The sequence below is a fragment of the Topomyia yanbarensis genome, chromosome 3 (assembly GCF_030247195.1).
Source record: "Topomyia yanbarensis strain Yona2022 chromosome 3, ASM3024719v1, whole genome shotgun sequence".
NCBI classification, from domain to species: Eukaryota; Metazoa; Arthropoda; class Insecta; order Diptera; family Culicidae; genus Topomyia; species Topomyia yanbarensis.
In genome coordinates, this window is record NC_080672.1 from 46278161 (window position 1) to 46298345 (window position 20185).

The window sequence follows — 20185 nt, forward strand, 5'->3', positions numbered from 1 at the left end:
TTTTATGTTTTATGTTTTATGTTTTATGTTTTATGTTTTATGTTTTATGTTTTATGTTTTATGTTTTATGTTTTATGTTTTATGTTTTATGTTTTATGTTTTATGTTTTATGTTTTATGTTTTATGTTTTATGTTTTATGTTTTATGTTTTATGTTTTATGTTTTATGTTTTATGTTTTATGTTTTATGTTTTATGTTTTATGTTTTATGTTTTATGTTTTATGTTTTATGTTTTATGTTTTATGTTTTATGTTTTATGTTTTATGTTTTATGTTTTATGTTTTATGTTTTATGTTTTATGTTTTATGTTTTATGTTTTATGTTTTATGTTTTATGTTTTATGTTTTATGTTTTATGTTTTATGTTTTATGTTTTATGTTTTATGTTTTATGTTTTATGTTTTATGTTTTATGTTTTATGTTTTATGTTTTATGTTTTATGTTTTATGTTTTATGTTTTATGTTTTATGTTTTATGTTTTATGTTTTATGTTTTATGTTTTATGTTTTATGTTTTATGTTTTATGTTTTATGTTTTATGTTTTATGTTTTATGTTTTATGTTTTATGTTTTATGTTTTATGTTTTATGTTTTATGTTTTATGTTTTATGTTTTATGTTTTATGTTTTATGTTTTATGTTTTATGTTTTATGTTTTATGTTTTATGTTTTATGTTTTATGTTTTATGTTTTATGTTTTATGTTTTATGTTTTATGTTTTATGTTTTATGTTTTATGTTTTATGTTTTATGTTTTATGTTTTATGTTTTATGTTTTATGTTTTATGTTTTATGTTTTATGTTTTATGTTTTATGTTTTATGTTTTATGTTTTATGTTTTATGTTTTATGTTTTATGTTTTATGTTTTATGTTTTATGTTTTATGTTTTATGTTTTATGTTTTATGTTTTATGTTTTATGTTTTATGTTTTATGTTTTATGTTTTATGTTTTATGTTTTATGTTTTATGTTTTATGTTTTATGTTTTATGTTTTATGTTTTATGTTTTATGTTTTATGTTTTATGTTTTATGTTTTATGTTTTATGTTTTATGTTTTATGTTTTATGTTTTATGTTTTATGTTTTATGTTTTATGTTTTATGTTTTATGTTTTATGTTTTATGTTTTATGTTTTATGTTTTATGTTTTATGTTTTATGTTTTATGTTTTATGTTTTATGTTTTATGTTTTATGTTTTATGTTTTATGTTTTATGTTTTATGTTTTATGTTTTATGTTTTATGTTTTATGTTTTATGTTTTATGTTTTATGTTTTATGTTTTATGTTTTATGTTTTATGTTTTATGTTTTATGTTTTATGTTTTATGTTTTATGTTTTATGTTTTATGTTTTATGTTTTATGTTTTATGTTTTATGTTTTATGTTTTATGTTTTATGTTTTATGTTTTATGTTTTATGTTTTATGTTTTATGTTTTATGTTTTATGTTTTATGTTTTATGTTTTATGTTTTATGTTTTATGTTTTATGTTTTATGTTTTATGTTTTATGTTTTATGTTTTATGTTTTATGTTTTATGTTTTATGTTTTATGTTTTATGTTTTATGTTTTATGTTTTATGTTTTATGTTTTATGTTTTATGTTTTATGTTTTATGTTTTATGTTTTATGTTTTATGTTTTATGTTTTATGTTTTATGTTTTATGTTTTATGTTTTATGTTTTATGTTTTATGTTTTATGTTTTATGTTTTATGTTTTATGTTTTATGTTTTATGTTTTATGTTTTATGTTTTATGTTTTATGTTTTATGTTTTATGTTTTATGTTTTATGTTTTATGTTTTATGTTTTATGTTTTATGTTTTATGTTTTATGTTTTATGTTTTATGTTTTATGTTTTATGTTTTATGTTTTATGTTTTATGTTTTATGTTTTATGTTTTATGTTTTATGTTTTATGTTTTATGTTTTATGTTTTATGTTTTATGTTTTATGTTTTATGTTTTATGTTTTATGTTTTATGTTTTATGTTTTATGTTTTATGTTTTATGTTTTATGTTTTATGTTTTATGTTTTATGTTTTATGTTTTATGTTTTATGTTTTATGTTTTATGTTTTATGTTTTATGTTTTATGTTTTATGTTTTATGTTTTATGTTTTATGTTTTATGTTTTATGTTTTATGTTTTATGTTTTATGTTTTATGTTTTATGTTTTATGTTTTATGTTTTATGTTTTATGTTTTATGTTTTATGTTTTATGTTTTATGTTTTATGTTTTATGTTTTATGTTTTATGTTTTATGTTTTATGTTTTATGTTTTATGTTTTATGTTTTATGTTTTATGTTTTATGTTTTATGTTTTATGTTTTATGTTTTATGTTTTATGTTTTATGTTTTATGTTTTATGTTTTATGTTTTATGTTTTATGTTTTATGTTTTATGTTTTATGTTTTATGTTTTATGTTTTATGTTTTATGTTTTATGTTTTATGTTTTATGTTTTATGTTTTATGTTTTATGTTTTATGTTTTATGTTTTATGTTTTATGTTTTATGTTTTATGTTTTATGTTTTATGTTTTATGTTTTATGTTTTATGTTTTATGTTTTATGTTTTATGTTTTATGTTTTATGTTTTATGTTTTATGTTTTATGTTTTATGTTTTATGTTTTATGTTTTATGTTTTATGTTTTATGTTTTATGTTTTATGTTTTATGTTTTATGTTTTATGTTTTATGTTTTATGTTTTATGTTTTATGTTCATTACCTTCACCAACAGGCCCCTATGCCCCAATGATGGTTTCTTAAACTAATTACATTTTGAAATTGCCAACATTTTCGCTTGTATCGCATTTCGCGTCCCATTGAAGTCAAAGGCCGTCGCCACACTGTTAAAAATTCGCTGGAGTCCGGTAACAGCGCTCTGGCAACCATAGTTGGTTCTCCTGAACGGAACTCGCAGAAGAGAGTTATTACGTATAGCTCGAACGCGGGCTTGAAGATCCAGACGTCCGAGGATTGTAGGGCAATCCACTCTGGCAGAGAGTGAACCTAAACAGTTGCTCAGAGCAGGAATCTAGTTTTGTCGTACCCATATGTATACTTGCCAATAGTACTATTGACACATGTCTTATATCCAACCTCCAGGCCCGTCGAGTTACATCACTAAAAAAAATATTTATAGAAACGAATTTTAAAAAAATCTTGAAATTTGAACAAATGTTGTAAATAGCTTTAACTTTATGTTTATCGCAGAGGCTTAGTGTCTGCAAAGAAATTTTCAAATTTTCTGAATCTATTGGACGTAGTGAAGCGAAAAACCAATTAAATTCACCCAACAGTAGATTGAACCATTCTGGTATAATTTATTAAAAGTGTTTTTTTGTATTAGCACAATCAATTACAAGATACGTAAAGAAGCTGCCATTTGTTCGAATCTCGATATGAAAGGATTTTAAGTATCAGCAGAAGCATTTAAAGTTTCCATAAAAAATGTTAGCCTGTTAATTGTTTCCTTCTTAAAATTTTATTGTAAACTACATAAATGTGTACCATATGCCAACCATTCCATCAAACGTTCAAAACCATTTTTATATGTTTCGTTCAACAATAGAGTTATCATTGTCTGGTACAATATCGAACATAATCATTATCATTTTTTCAAACTCGATCACTACTATACTTTTTTATATACATTTTGACAACATTTATATACATTTTGACAACATACCATTCAAGAACCATACAGGTTATGGTGACATGACTATTTTAGATCTAGCGATGCAAAAATATTAAAATATTAGCTGGAGAGAAAAAACTCTTCCCTTTCACATGTCAATTCAATCGATCGACGTTTTATTTTGTTGCACGCATTCTTCTGAAGTTGGCTTCGTTGACACTGAGTGGACTGACACCTTATCCAATTGAGCTATCGCCGTAATATTGTAAAACAAGGTTTTTTGATCATGTTAAACTACAGGTTTTTGGATCAGGGCAAACAAATATACGAATAGCCATGACCATCAGGGCAATTCGATCTCGGACACCAAAGAACAATGTAGTATACATTAGGGTGGGACAAAAATTAGATTCCAGCTCCGAGCCACTTTTTAGGTGCCATTTGGGTCTTAGAACAACTGTGCAAATTATTAGCTCGATCCCTGAAACTATATTTTTGCGCTCACTGTTTAAAGTTTACATGGGATTTTGCATGGGAAAATTAACTTTCACAAAATAATTCCTCCAGGAGCAGCCCATTACTTCCTAAAAATAAATCGCTATGTGGCTTTTATAGGAAATTTAATAACGAAACAAAGTCTCAAAAACCACGAAGCGATCTGACGCTTGAAAAAAAAGTTATTAAGCAGAAACCGATTGATGCTCTGACGATTGTTAAAATATTCATTTTTTCTTGCACCACTGATTTTGGTTGTCCATTTATACGCGATTTTGTTTTAATTTTCTCTTAATGTGTCTAAATCATTTATCTATGCTGTTTGGACACTGCAACAGATTTGAGGGATAAATTGAGGCTTCTTTTGTGCATAATAAAAGAATGTTAAAAAAATTGTATATAATTCGACCATCAGCAGCAGTGATGCTATGAAAAGTAAAATTTTCATCAATCTTCAGAACATCAATCGGTTTTTACTTAATAACTTTTTCCACAAGCATCAGATCGTTTCAAGGTCTTCTAGACTTTGCTTCCTTGACAAATTTCCTATAAAAATCAGACATCTATTTATTTTTAGAAGGCAAAGGGTGACTCTTGGAAGAATTATTTTGTAAAAGACGATTTCCCCATACAAAATCCCATGTAAACTTTAAACCGTGGGCGCAAAAATATAGTTTCACCGATCGAGCTAAAAATTTGCAGAGTTGTTCTGGGAGCTAAATGGGACCCAAAAAGTAAGTCGGAGCAAAATTTTATTTTTTTCATATAACCATGTCCCACTCTATCATATCTTCAATCCCTCGAGATTCATTTATTATAATACAGAAACACGATACATACGTAAAATATTGCTCCAACGTTGGTCGCTCGCATTTTATACACATATCTCGTTGAAGTCACGGCCAACAGTCCACATCCAGACGACCCCCGACAGTTCCTGAAGGTAATAATTATTAAACCTCGTAGATTAATTGCACAATAACGTTAAATTCCTATACGTAAGTACTGATCTGATTCCGGTGGTAATGTGGTGCCAGACACTGGCACCCAGTCCACGCCCATCCATTCACTAGCATACGAGCACCTTCAGTATCTATATGTACGTCAAACCAAGCGTGCAAAAATTTTGCATGAATTAATAAATTACCCTTGAAGCCTGAGCGTGTCACATTTTCTTTTCTGGGTTGGCTGTCTGCAATCAAAATTGAAACCATTTGTATCAATGTCCAGCTAGTCTATTGGTAGCAAGATCTTGAACCATTTATTACTTTGCAGTAACCCGCTACCATTCTGCGTATTGGATTAAATGCAACGCTCGTCTTATTTGATCGATTTTTTTAAACACCCGACCCGAGTATGGTCCGATCCGTAATTAAACGGTAGAGCACATGCTTGACATGCCTCCCATTGTTCACTGCCTGGGTCAGCTGCTAAATAAGACACCACAGTTCAAGATTGATGGCTTTGACCTCTGGTCGGTTAGCAGAAATAGTGTTGAGACGTGCGGCCGCCAGCACTGTCAAGACTGAAGGTCAGAACCTACCGAGAGCCTATTTTCTTCGTGCAAATTGGCATTAGTAAGGGCTATTCACGCGAGGAATGCAAACTGTTGGTACTTTCAATAGCTCAAGTACGTTGGGCCGGTCGGTTGCCATCGAAGAGCAATTAGTTTCGATTAAAACATTACCGCTCGAAAGATATGTTGGAACACTTAGGTCGGTATTTAGTAGCAGTTGGTGGAAGTGAAAATTGACTTTAATTAGTTGAAATCTATAGCAAGCGAAGGGAATGCAATGATCGCCACGTGTAGTAATCAGTCGTCATGGGCCGTTTGAAATGACCTTGATGCCAATTGCAAAGATAATTTCCACTAAATACTATAGTGTAGGATATGGGAAAAACTTGACGAAATGAACGATATACTACCTCTTCATCACTTTTGCTGTTATATTAATATATTGTTATATATGAAGCAGTTGACCACCAGGATCCGGAATTATATCCGGAAGATGGGCGTCAGTGCCGTCCAGCGCTCTTGTGAGAGCATCGCGATTAAGTTGCGTCGTACGTCTGACCAGGGTCCCTTCTCCAATATTCATTGACGTTTTTTGAAGAATAAGCATTATGTTTTTAATAAAAAAATACTGAATTCGTTCATTTTTTTTTGTTTTGCCTTTCTCCTACAGAAAACCGACTTTTTAACCAAGGCCCGGAGGGCTGTGTCTCTTATACCATTCGACTCAGTTCGTCGAGTCGGGCAAATGTCTGTGCGTGTGTGCGTATGTGTGTGTGCGTGTGTATGTATGTATGTGACCAAAAAATAAGCGCATCGGTTACTCAGGAATGGCTGAACCGATTTTTTCAAACTTTGTCTCAAATGAAAGGTACAACATAGGCTGCCATTGAATTTCATTCAATTTCGACTTCCGGTTCCGGAGTTACAGGTTGAATAGTGAAGTAACACATGAAATTCCCATATAAATCGGAGTCAGCATGGTATAAGCTTCAGGAAATTGGTTATGTTCCTGAGTTGAATTCACATCTGCTTCTTAGAAACGTCTGACTCCATTTTCACAAAATCTGTCTTAAATGCTAGCTAGAATATTTCTATTGAATGTTATTAAATTTCCTTTGAATCGGAGCTCTGGTTCCTGTGTTACGGGTTGAAGTATGCGGCCACATACGAAATTTCCATATAAACCGATAATTAATATATGTATAAATGAAACAAAAATTATTAAAATGAGTTACAAATTGCTTGAAATTGTTGGCCGACACTCTTATACCATTCGACTCACTTCGTTGAGTTCAGAAAAAGTGTGTATTCGTATGTGTGTATGTCTGTGTGTGACCAACAATTGCGCATCGGTTACTCGGAGATGACCGAACCGATTTTCTCAAAACAAGTCTCAAAGGTATAATATGCAATTTGGCGTAGTATCGCCCCCACTTACCCTAACACCTCCACCTTTCATCAACCCCCCCCCCCCCCCTCAGATGCCAAATTTCATATCATTTTGACAATTTTAGACCTCCTCTCACTTTGCTTGAAGTTTGTGACATTGGTTTCATGGAAAAATACAGTGTGTCTCACATTTATACGTTCACCCTAATTTCTCTGTAAAACTTTTTTTTTTCTATTCAAACAAACTACACTAATTTTTTGCGTTTGTTTTGAAGCTTAATAAACGATGTTTCTCGAAATTTGGAAGTCCTGGTGCGTTTTGTTCGTTTGTTATAGTAGTTTACGTGAAAAAAGTGATGTCCCATATTCAAAAGTTCACCTAACTTTTTTTGACTTTCTCATATAGAAAGGTTATGCAATCAATCTGAACATCGTCAAACTAGAAAATTTCTTAGTTTCTCCTAAATAAAGTTCCTTAGTAGGTCTGTAAAACCAGTGAAAAAATTGGTTTGAAATGATATTGAGTTTAAAAACTACATTAAAATTGAAACTAATTTAAAATTTGTTAACAAGTTGAAACTTTTTGGCGGGATTTGCCATTGTCTCCATTTTGTCAACCTAACATAAACAAAGGGAGCTGATAAAAACGGGTTTTCGCTGCTATGGGTTCTAATTATAAACTAAGCAGTATTCTTGAACAATAATTACAATACAATATTCACTATATACATACTTTTCATGCTACACTGCTACTTCCTCAAACAACACCATGTAACTATGAAGGTTAGATTACCGCACACACCAAAAAATGATAAAATTTAAAGGACATGTAAACAAATAATGTTTCAATCAAAAATTTGATTGAAAATCAAATTAATATCAATGTACATAATGCATCAAAATGCATATGCTTTTACACTTTTATTCGTATTAGATTACACGTAATATGTTTTTCAGTCATTTTTGAGTAAACATAAATATAAATACATTGCACTATGGTCCCAAAGCTGTATTGAGGAAGACAAGACTATTTGCGCCTAAACCGTTGGATTTAGATATATAGTATCTTCAAACAAACTTTCTCAGAACTTTATTGCCATTTTTTAAATTAGTTGAATTTGAGTGATCCTTGTGGTTATGGTGTTCAAAGTATCAACTTTTAGATATGTAAAATTTAGCTACATTATGTTCTACAAAGTTATAATTTAATCAAATTAAAGTAACTTTTATGAAGAAACTATATGGCTATCTCTAACGGTTCATGTGCTATGATTTTTTGCAATATTTAAGGTAGGGTGGCTGTTGAAAAATTGGTTTTCTATTAACCCATTTTTGCCCAACCTACTATATATAGTAGGTGCTAAGATTAACTCCTATTACTCAATTAATAACGCAGAACAGGCATTATCAACGAGTTAATATTGTTCATATATTCTTGCAGAATATGTTTAGAGAAGTTAGAGTGGTTAAACCGGTGTTTATGTTTTGTTTTTAATAAATTTCCCCTAAGGGGTTACACAATTTTTGTTAGGATGAAAAAAATCGAATTTGTGTAAATTAGATATTCTGAAACTACATATACTGAGAAAAATTTTCTCAAAGTTTCATAAATATCGGAATACTACAACTTGAGTTACAGCTATTCGTAGACCGCTACCCATTGACCACTCGTAGGCGGTGCGTAGTGTTTGATACGCTAGACCGTTGACTCGCTGCACCGACAGTAAAACTCGATTATCTCGGAGTTGTATTTTGTTGAAAAGTTCATCGATATCTCAGGAACCGATTAACCGATCAATTTTAAATTTTCACTGGTTGTTCCTTATTATATCAGCTACTTTGAGTACAAAAATAATTTTACTGGAATGACCACATCATTTTTCTTCGATCGGAAAACACAATTTGTGTTGCGCGTGAAAAATAAGTTGGGCAATAATGGGTTAATATCTTTTTATGTGTTAATTTTTCGCAAATACTTTGTTCTAAAGGTTTTTTAGAACATTTAGAAATACACATTTTTGCCGAAGAAATGAAGTGACTATCTCGTTTGTTTGCATAGATACAAGCGATTTTCAAAGCAAAAATGGATTTGTTCAAAGCTACATATCTTCCAAGATTGCAAATGAATTTTCAATCTTTTAACTTCATTTGAAAGATCGGAACTTTTCTAGTTTTTGGTGAAAAAACTGCGAGAGCGTTATTTCTGCTAAAAAAAGTGACTAATGAGAAATAGTGATATTAAGGGGTCACGTTTTCATTGCTCAATCTCTTATGGTAAAATCAACTGAGAATTAGTCAATGTGTGTGATAATTTCAAAAGTCACAGAAAATCTATTGAATATGTGACACTTTTTGAAAATAAAACAGTCTACCGTACAACTATATGTTAGCGCGAGTTTACAATAGTGTTAATAGCGTACTATAGTAAACTCTAAATAAAAGTTATCTATTACGTGGCCAATAAAGCAAGTACCGTCATCATGCATTATATAGATGCTAGGGAATTATGCTTTATGAGTCATTTTACCAGTTCGCTGTTAGCGATTTTCAGATCTCTTGCTTTTATTTGTTTATAGTAACAAAGAATTGAAAATCTTTCCTTAACTTATCGACAGCCATCATTATAGTCGATATTTAATTTATACTTTCAAACATTGTATGAATGTTGTAAAAACAGTGGCGTAGCCAGAAATTTGGTTTGGAGGGGGTTTTGACGAAAATCTTATATTTTTCAAAAATGCTGGCGGATCTATTGCTGACATTTAATCAGTAGGCCGCGATCGACTGGGTAATACTGTGTCCTGTAGTAATAGTGAAATCGGATGGTGTGAGCGGGCATGGGCGCTATAACCCTACCGTAGGCAGAACTAAATATCTGTCGCTGATGTCAGTTATGTTGGATTGCGGACTACGAGACAGGTTAGGTCAAGTTCAACGAGTGGTCCAAAAACACCCCTTTACTATCAATCAAGCAGAAAAGCATGAGCTGAAATCTCGCAACTTCGAAACCGTAGCATTGGAGGAGCTTTGATAGATGGGGCAGAAGGTGTGGAAATGCGGGGATCGAGCGACGGCACAAGAGCTGGGCAAAATGCGCCAATGCGTGATCAAGTGGATGTGTGTAGTGTTGATCAAAAACCATTTCTTCGACTAGAGCATTATCAATGTGCACTGACCTCACGAAGCCGAGAAAGATGCATTTTATGCGCAGCTGGAGCATATCTATGATAGCTGCCTATGGCGGAATGTTAAGCTCGTCATCGGCGACATAAACATCCTGATAGGCCGGGGGTATTGTGTAAACCGGTTATCGCACAGGATAGTCTGTACACCTTATAAATAATGTGCAGAAATTCTCACGATTGATAAGTATACTATGACGAACACCCAAATTGCGAAACAGTAGACGACAAGAGTATGAATCAGCTTGGAGACGCGCGCAGTCGACAACAGATTACTACCTTAGATTCATGAAAAAATAGGACGGTTGAACCGCTGGCAATGATCAACTGTCATGTGAGCTACTCAAACACAGACTAGAGGAATTGGCTAGAGCACTCCACTGGGTGCTTTTGAAGATCTGGAAGGAGGAGATTTTACCGAAGTATAGGATGTAGGGAGTAGTATGTCCCATCTATAAAAATGGTGTTAAACGGGATTTTTGCAACTAAAAACCGATTAATCACATTACTGAACTGCCCTTGTATGCAAAGGTGACGTAAATGCCATCGAGTATATTTTTCAGGAAATCAATTTTCAACTCTTGCATGGTGCGGATAAAAGCATGCTTTCGCCACTTTGCTTTTCGCATTTCAACAGGTTATTTTTTATTTGAAGTCTTTTGCACTGAAAGATGCGAATTTTCGTAGTGAACTTAAAAATACGAAAAAATTAAATTTGACCAAAGTGGCGTTGAAGTCACTTTTGCATACTAGGATAGCAAACGTCATCTACAAGGTGTTCTCCCAAATTCTTTGCTGCCGCCTATAAGCGTTAGTCAGGGAATTCGTGATGCAATATGACCTATAATGCACAAATACGGGTTGCATTAATATCTTCAACCAAGCTATTTGCAATAACATTCTTGAAAACTTTGCTGAAGACACTAAGTCTCGAACCAAATTTGATTGGAATTAGTAATGCATCCAACTGGAAAAATTAATCAACAAAAGTATGCTGCTAAATACTAAACCTTCAAAAGCTGATGGTTTCCAAATTATGGAATCTTGGCGCCATTCAATTCGATACCCAAATGTACATCTTAAATAGCGAAAAACTTGAAATATTTTCATTTTTTTTATTACCAATCAATAGTGTCATTTTATATAAGTGATAACCCAAAAAAATCAAATGCACATAAAAACCGATTCCGACCTGTTAGAGACAAGCGTAAAACGCAATTTTTCATCAGTTTCTATGTAAGCTTTTTCATTAAGCTATTTTGCTTGATATTTACATGATTTATCAACTATCAACTATCCTCACTAAAATATTAGTTACAAGATCCCATTCTCAAAATTTACAAAAAGTCCCCATAACGTTTAAAACATTAGGTTCTCAATGTAATGAACAGATAATAAACTTCCAAAATTATTATTTGATTATTTAATAAACTAGTCAACATCATTTTTTTCTTTAATTCAAATATTTTGGTTTGAAGGGGGTTTTAACCCCCAAAACCCCCACTTGGCTACGCCACTGTGTAAAAACATACAATAATTGCCGCTGCTATGAATAACAAAATCGTTTCAAGCTTTTATTTTAAGATAACAAGACGTGAACTAAAGCATTTTCTTTCTAGCACTCGTTTCGAGCACTAGTCCAAACCAAAAAGGATTTACTTAAGTGAGCATAGATAAATTGTGTTGGCCGATTTAGAATTAACGATAGTTTGCATGCAATTAACACTACTGTAAATCCACGCAACCATTTAGATGTACGGTAGACTGTTCTTTCAAAAGCGTTTACAAGTCCATTCTATTGACCAATGACCATCGGCATTATCACACACATTGGCTATTTCTCAGTTGATTTTACCATAAGAGATTGAACAAAGAAAATGTGACCCCTTAAAATCACTATTTTTCATTTGTCATTTCATACATTGATTTATCGTAAATACTTTGTTTGAAGCACTTTTGGAACTTTGTATAGCGCATATTGTTGCTGAAGTAATAAAGTTATTATCTCGTCTATTTGAAAAGTTATGAACGATTTTTGTTGAAAAATATACCATTTTTAAAAATTATTTAATTTTGTTACAGAAATAACGCTTCTGTAGTTTTTTTTTACCAAAAACTAGAAAAGTTCCGATCTTTCAAATGAAATTAAAAGATTGAAAATTCATTTGCAACCTTGGAAGATATACAACTTTGAAAAAAAATTTGTTTTGAAAATCGCCTGTAACTATGCAAACAAAAGAGATAGAAACTTTATTATTTCAGCAAAAATGTGTATTTACAAAAGTTCTGAAACCTCTAGAACAAAGTATTAGCGAGAACTTAACACATAAAAAGATATTAATAAAAAGCCAATTTTTCAAGAACCACCCTACCTTAAATATTGCAAAAATCATAGCACATAAACCATTAGAGATAGCCACATAGTTTCTTCACAAAAGTTGCTTCAAGATTCTATCAAGTATCTTCCCGGAATGGAAATTTTCTTGATGGACCCTGGTTGTTGGCGGAATATTCGAAATGTATCTGGTTACGTTCTTTTGAAGGAAAGGCTATGTCTGAAAATTGAACCAGTCCATTTCTTTTGGTTAACTGATTTTGTTATGGATCAAAATATTAATTATCTTTTAGATAAATCGTTCAGCTCACACCTTTGTGGGGGTATGAGGTGGGACCATCATCATCATCATTTGATTGATTTATAACTTTGTGAAACATTATGTAGCTGAATTTCACATATCTAAGTATCAAAGATACCATATATCTAAAACCAACGGTTTAGGCGCAAACAGTTTTGTATTCCTAAATACAGCTTTTTGACCATTGGCTTTTCAGTAAATAATACTGTAATGTTCATTCAACGTGTAAAATTAAATCAAAATTCATGGGAAAAAGCACTGTATTTGCGGAATGATTTAATTTTATATCTTTTTTCATGCTCCAAATATGTGTATGAAATTAAATGTAAAATCATAAAATATTTTTTTCTGTGCATGTTAATTTACCTGCAAACTGTTAAATGTGGATTAGGCTATATGGATGCACTTATAAGAGTCGCAACTCAAATATATTTTTAGTCTTCAAATATTTTGTTATCTTTCCAATTGTCCTACTGGAGCTATAGAGCTAGATCCTTGGAAGGGCTCCCCGTCAGAACCACTCACTACAATTGCAGACGAGACAGGCAATGTCGCCCACTGAAGCACTGCTTAAGACCAATTGCAGCGGGTCGTGATTCTGAATGTTATATTCATTGTACGGTTCAGATATAGTGATTTTGCGAGCGCGTGTACTATCACGAAGGACCCGAGCATATGTACTTCAATGTGTTTGATCGCGTGTGTGTTTGTATGTCGCGCGTGCTAACGTGTACGTGTTAAATTCTATTGTATAACCGTGTGCCTTTCGCATATTCGCGTGTGTTCTTGGATGATCGCGCGCGGACCGTTCATCTGATACATAATATTCGGTATACGGTTCATATGCTAGAAGAAAGTAAGATCTTCCATATCGCTAGAGTTCCCTTTCATGTCGCCATGGAAGATTTTGTCTAGTGGATAAGCTTTATTTTTTGATTGATCCAACTGAATGCATGGACCTAACTTGCTAGGATGGAGGGGAAGTGATTTCCGGACGTGACCGCGCGAACACGGACGTGTGTAGGTTCGCGTTTGAAACTTCGTAAGTGCTAAAACATTCACCTTATTACCGAGGTGTTATCAAGTTTGCGCGATCGTGGGCGTAGATGTGCGTGGTTGATCGCGAAGAGCTTAAGCGTTTGTATACTAACATGTTTGTCGCGTAAGCATGCGTGCATGAAATTTCACGTGTATAAAATCAATTTTTAACCTTGTGGCCATTCACATATTCACGTGCATTCTTGGATGGTCACGTGGACTGATATTCTGATATTTAGTTTTCGGTGTACAGTTCACATTAGAGAGTGAGTTACCCCATATCACTAGAGTTCCCGGTTATGTCGCCATGGAACGTGTTGTCCAGTGGATATGAGAGCTTTCTTTATTAATTGGTTTAATAGAAGACATGGACCTACACTTCTGGTACTGAGGATAGAAACTTCCGGACCTGGCTCATTCATGATTGGGCGAGTGCAGGAGATTGTAGGTTCACGCTTGAGACCGCGTTTGGATGTTTATAAGTGCTGAGACGTTCATATTATCACCGGGATGTTATTATGTCTGCAAGAACGCGGATGGTCACGTGGATGATCGGGAAGGGTTCAAGCAGTTGTACGTTTGTTTGTCGCGTGTATGTGACTTCGCGTGCATAAATTCGTGTTTATGTCGCCATGGAACGTGTTGTTTTGTGGATATGTGCTTTTTGATTGGTCCACCTGAAGGCATTCGACTTATGCTACTTGGGCCGAGAATAGGGACTGGCCAGAATAGACATCCGGACGAAACAGATTCATGATCGCGCGAACGCGGGCGTTTGGAGGTTCACTCTTGAGACCGCGTTTCCGAATTTATAAGTGGTAAACCGTTCACTTAGTTACCGGGGTGTTGTCCCGTTTACGAGATCGTGGGCGTAAGCGTACGTGGATGATCGCGAAGAACTCGAGCGTTTGTATGTTGACGTTTTTATAAGCGTATAAGCGGACCACGAATATACTTAATTTTTAGTGTATGGTTCAGATACAAGAAAGTAAGTGGGTTCTCCCATTTCACTAGAGTTCCCGGTCATGTCGCCATGGAACGTGTTGTCTAATTTTTATTTTTTTTTGTTCCAACTGAAGGCCTGAGTTTGGGCTGCTAGGATGAAACGTAGAGACTTTCAGACGTGACCGATTCGTGATTGTGCGAGCTGTGTTTTGACGTTTGAGACCGCGTTAATAAATTTTTGGGTGCTAAAATGTTCACTTAATTACCGGGGTGTTTGACTGTTGACAAGATCGCGGGCGTTCACGTATGTGACCAGGCTTGTGAATAAGCAATTTATTGGGTTAGTTAGTGTTAGGATGGAACTATTTTAAAATATAGCAATAAAAGAAAGGTGCTTCCAGTGAGAACTTGGCCCTAAACCACCAACTTCAGATACTTGAACATATTATTTGACAATGGCATAAGTGAGTAAGAAAGATCAACAAGTAAATGCTAAATTTGATCATAATATAACTTATCTAAAGTGAAAATATTCGTATCCCAAATTTTTATGTGATATAGTCATTGTAATACAGCTTTGGTGGAAACGCTTCCAGACTACATCAATGTACAATATTATGCCGAGGGATTTATTTATCTTTCCAATTGTTATTATAATAATATGCCTCGTTTTAGAAACCGAGGTTTAAAATACTACATGTTGAAATTAGTTATCTCTTCGATGTGGTTTCTCGAATGTACTTCTGTTTACATCTGTTTAATGACAGAGGCCCTTAGTTCAATAGCACCCAATGACTCCGAGTAATCCTGAAACGGTCCTATCGAAAATTTCCAGTCGATTCTACATTAATGTGCAGTTTTATCATGCTTTCAGGAACTGTGCAAAGCTGTGTAATAGTCCTATTTGTTGTGGAATGCGCACATACTTTATACTGTTATTATGCTTCGACATTTTTTTTTTCCCTCAACCAATACGCCGACGCAACATAACATGACATTTTGCCTTCAACTAAGGGTAATTGCGAAACCGAACCGCTTCTGAGGAGAGCGCCAGAAGGTTCGAGTCTCTGAAGTTGGTGGTAGTGCAGCCGTTCTACTCCCTGTGCCCTCCAAAGTGGGAAAATCTTAAACATCAATTTGTAGATTTGCATATTCTAAGTAGATAGTAGAGAACGGTGCTAGCAAATAAGCACAGCACAGCTGACACCAAAAGAACGTTTGTTATTATTTATAGCAACTTGATTGAATCGAGCACAATGTTGCGATCGCATATATTTAGTTAAGCGCGAGGGCAAAGACACTATTGAATCATTTTTCATAGGAGATCGTTTAAGGTCTAGAGAATTAATAAATATAAGCATTTTAGAAATAAAACTACATTGTATATATTTTGGTTAAATATTGCTATACTGATTTAATACCTAGAACAATTAAAAAAATAAGCCTGTGCTATAATGGATTTCAATACGAACTCCACGCAATATTCCGATAACATATACGAAGAATATCATGTAAGTATGACCAAAGCTAATTAGTTAATGAATTTTCGCAAGAAGTTGCGATATACTAATGATGATTATTAAAGAAAAATGATTCGTATTTTTGCTTCCAAATATTGTTGATTGTTTTTGCAAATAATTGAATTAACAAACCTTAATTAAATACGTGACTCAAATTTGCAACATCTTGCTGAGTGGAGATCACGGAAACATGACTATTGTCAAGATCAAGGTACGTTATTGTCTTGATTTGGACAACAATGGAAGCCAAAAATTCTTTCCGCCAATGTTTAGATTATTTCTAAATGTCAAACAACCATTAGAACCATACACACTTCATTTACAAAAAAGCCGATTCTATACCGAACAAACAACCCATCTTGCAGATCACCGCTCAATCCATATCTAATCAATCTAACCACAGATCCTGTACGACACGCGAATTCGGCACAATCAAACGAAGGACAAGGTGAACGGTTTCCTTCCCATAATGATTGAGCTGAAAACCGCACCCACTCGTACGGCGTAGAATATGTTGGTTGGTTGACGTTCGACCGTTCCACAGCATACCGATACCAACCGCACTACAGCCGTATGTAATGATGTCTTTTACTCAGTCGTAGCTCAGAGTGATCTCGGGGATATAAGATAAATATGTATGAATGGCTTTAAACCCGGGCAACAGCGCCCCCACTCCCCGTCATCGGCACCGCAACGTAAACGTGATATTTATTGACCCGATCGTGCACACGACTGTGGCGATCTAATGTTAAGCACGTACCATTTATGTAATTATGGGTACGCACATAGAGGAAATAATTATCACTTTCGGACAAACAGGCCAAAACAGAACCGTTGATTTATTGGATTGTTTTGAGAAAATAATTGTTTGCCGATCCGTTGTTGATTTTAATTTGAATTCATTGCTTATTAGGAAGCTTATTACTGTGACGGATTAATAGAATCGGAATGAGAACGCATAAAATAAGCTCAAAATTATCTATTTATCTTCTATGAAACACAGTTTTCGTTTTAGGATTAAAAAAACACGGCCACTCACTTTAGAAGTCCACTTTCAAACCAGTTACTCTTCGTCTATGAATACAGTAGTGTCTTCTAAGCATCACCGGATGAATTAATTTGTTGCCTAATTACATTCCATTACAAATGGTAAACATTCCGTTTCCTATCGTCGAACAAAACCGAAATAGCTGAACAACAACGCAGTTACCCCGCAGCCAAGGGTACAGTATGGAAAATGAGGCAATCCATGCATACCTCGTTCTGCAAACCGAAACCGCACGTACCTGTACAATAAATCCAACGAAACTCCGACCTCGAACTGGGACACGTCGGCCGTTAGGCCGTTCTATTTTCCCCCTCATTCAATGCAGTACCTACCGTACGTACACACTACCTTGTGCGGCGTGTGGTGCGGGAAAGCTTAGCGTTTTTATTGGGTGTGGGCTGGGTCGCGAAACTGTAGTTTTTTCCTCCTTCAAAGTGTATCAAGCCAGCACTAGATCGCTTGTTCACAAGATCTTGACGACGGCGACAACGACGCGTTCTGCAGCCCGGCAGTGGACCCGACAGCCTAAGCACCACCGTACAATCCCTTTTTTTATCGTGGGCTACTTGAGAACTGAACATGGTCGCCAATCCTCGGCAATCTAGAGCCTTCAACGGTCCGGTGTCCAATCAGCTAAGCCAGTCCACAACCTGCTGGTCTTCGCGTGCGGTTGATTTAGCCTGGGTCCGCCGAGTAGCCCCTGGTCAGTATCGTGTGCCGAGAAGAGAGTAGTGCGTGTGGACTACAAAACGTTCTCCAGCAACGTGGCTGGCGTCCAATAAATCATTGTGCAAAGTTTCCACACGGTGCGGCCGAGCGACCGAAAACAAAAACGCGCGACAATCGCCTAGCGATATTTATAGGTCCACAATAGTGATTCAGTGATTTCGAGTCAAGTGAAAACTAAATTCAGTAGGTGCAAAATAATTTGTCTATAGTACTATTTATTCAGATCTTGAAAGCTACCGAAGTACGTATTTTCTAAAAAGGAAACCATTTTTCTTCGCAAGTGTCGACATCAGAATAAACACCGTATATTGTAAAGTGCCGTGCGTCGCTCGGGACAAGCCTACAGTGTGTGCAGTGCTTTCGAACCATGACTCGATGAGTTAGCAAGTCAGGCAACTTGTCCGATGATCTGAAATAAAGAGTAAAGGTGTAAATGGGATCATGTCCGCAGTTAATTGTGCATTCACGTTACGACCGGAGCGGAAGCCCTTTTTAGTCTGCTATTGATGCCTTAGGGTGGTTGTTAAAAATAGATTGCTGTATACGTTATCTCCGTCTTCGTTTGAAATATAAGGTGGGTTGTTTATGAAACAATGCCTTTTCAATTTTCAGAGAATTTGGTGGAATAGTCGAATGGAGGAAATAAGTATTAACATCAAGACGAAATAATTAGAAACTAATTGAAGCGTTTAATAAGTCTTTTCTAAAATAATAGTATCTCACAGTTATTTATTTATTGAATTGAATATTGGTCTTTCAATTTTTAATTGTGGTTATTAATATTGAATATAATAGTTCTATTAATTGTGAACCTGCAAAGCCACGCCTGAAATTAAGCAACAATCCAAATTTTATTTGGTTTTATTCATTTGCAAGTTGAGGGATTTATGTTTTGATTTTGTCTCGTCAGAATCTGACAATAACACTTGTAAAAACTTCCGTAATATTCCATATTTCATACAAGCTATTAAGCTTATGAGCACTTTTAAAAGACCATTTTCCTGCAGCCCCACATCTCAAGAATGGTATAATAAAAGTTCGATGACATCCTTATTAAAGCTTATCTTGAGAACACTGCCGTAGAACTGTTATAAAACTGTATACTTTTAACTAAGAGAAAACACAATTGTGGAAAAGCGTCTTAAAAGAAATTAACAAGCTGTCCCAGTTGACGAATTATATCAATTACTAGAACAGATACTATGTCAAGTGTTGGCAGATCACGAATGAGCAGAAAAATCGACGATGGGCTTTTTACCTATCTATTTCGTTTACGTTTTATATTTCTTACAAAAGAAATGTATTTGTTTGGCTCAATTTCTGAAATCTGTTTCCTAGGCTCGAAAAGCCGAGTCTCATATACCAATCGACTTAGCTCGATAAGTTGGGGCAGTGTCTGTATGTATGTGCACTAATGTCATATAATTATCGGCTGAACCGATCTTTAGTGGATACATATGTTGAGGTCGTCCAAAAAATCGATTTTTTGTATTCTCCTATCGTAAAGTTCAGGATCTTAAAAATGTTATCTAAAATTTTTATAGAGATCGGAGTAGTAGACGCAAAGTTATAGTTTTTCATCTTGTTCCCTTATGGAGACGTGGCTTATACTTAAAACTTTAAACCTCAATTTCGTGTTAGTTCAGATATAACATAGTAGGGGAGCCCGGGGCTAGTTGGCGGTTGGGGTAAGTTGGCGGAATCCCTTTTTCTCTGTTTCTATTAGACATATAGCGCTGCCTCTTCTTGTGTACCTCAAGTTATATGAAACCCGTTATCCAATGTGTTTTTGTTGCAAAACGATTCGTTTTGTGGAAGTTGTGGGTGATATTGTGTTTTTGTGCATACCAAGTAAATCTTCTAAATTTTAAATACTTTGTGTTATTTAGGGTGATTTTCAATCTATTTCACGAATGATTATATTTTTCGATAGCGCATGAAAAGAGCTTTCAGTATCCGTATAGATATTACATCTAGCCACAAACAAAAATTATTTTTTAAATAGTTTTTTATAAAATATGCGGTTGGGGAAAGTTGGCGGTGCTTCACGCGGGGCAA

General features: G+C 34.1%; 1 protein-coding gene across 25 annotated transcripts in view; it reads left to right on the plus strand.

The window, feature by feature from the left end:
- The window catches only part of LOC131693868 (uncharacterized), a 293335-nt gene that overhangs the window by 179790 nt on the left and 93360 nt on the right, over window positions 1-20185 (plus strand). Inside the window, exon 1 of one of the 25 annotated variants that reach the window (XM_058982118.1) lies at window positions 18483-18701. The exons of 23 other annotated variants lie outside the window; for them this stretch is intronic. The gene's annotated coding sequence lies outside the window, so the exon portion shown is untranslated. Of the gene's footprint in view, window positions 1-18482; window positions 18702-20185 lie in introns of those variants that run through there. One more of the 25 variants, XM_058982112.1, reaches the window with a different exon arrangement.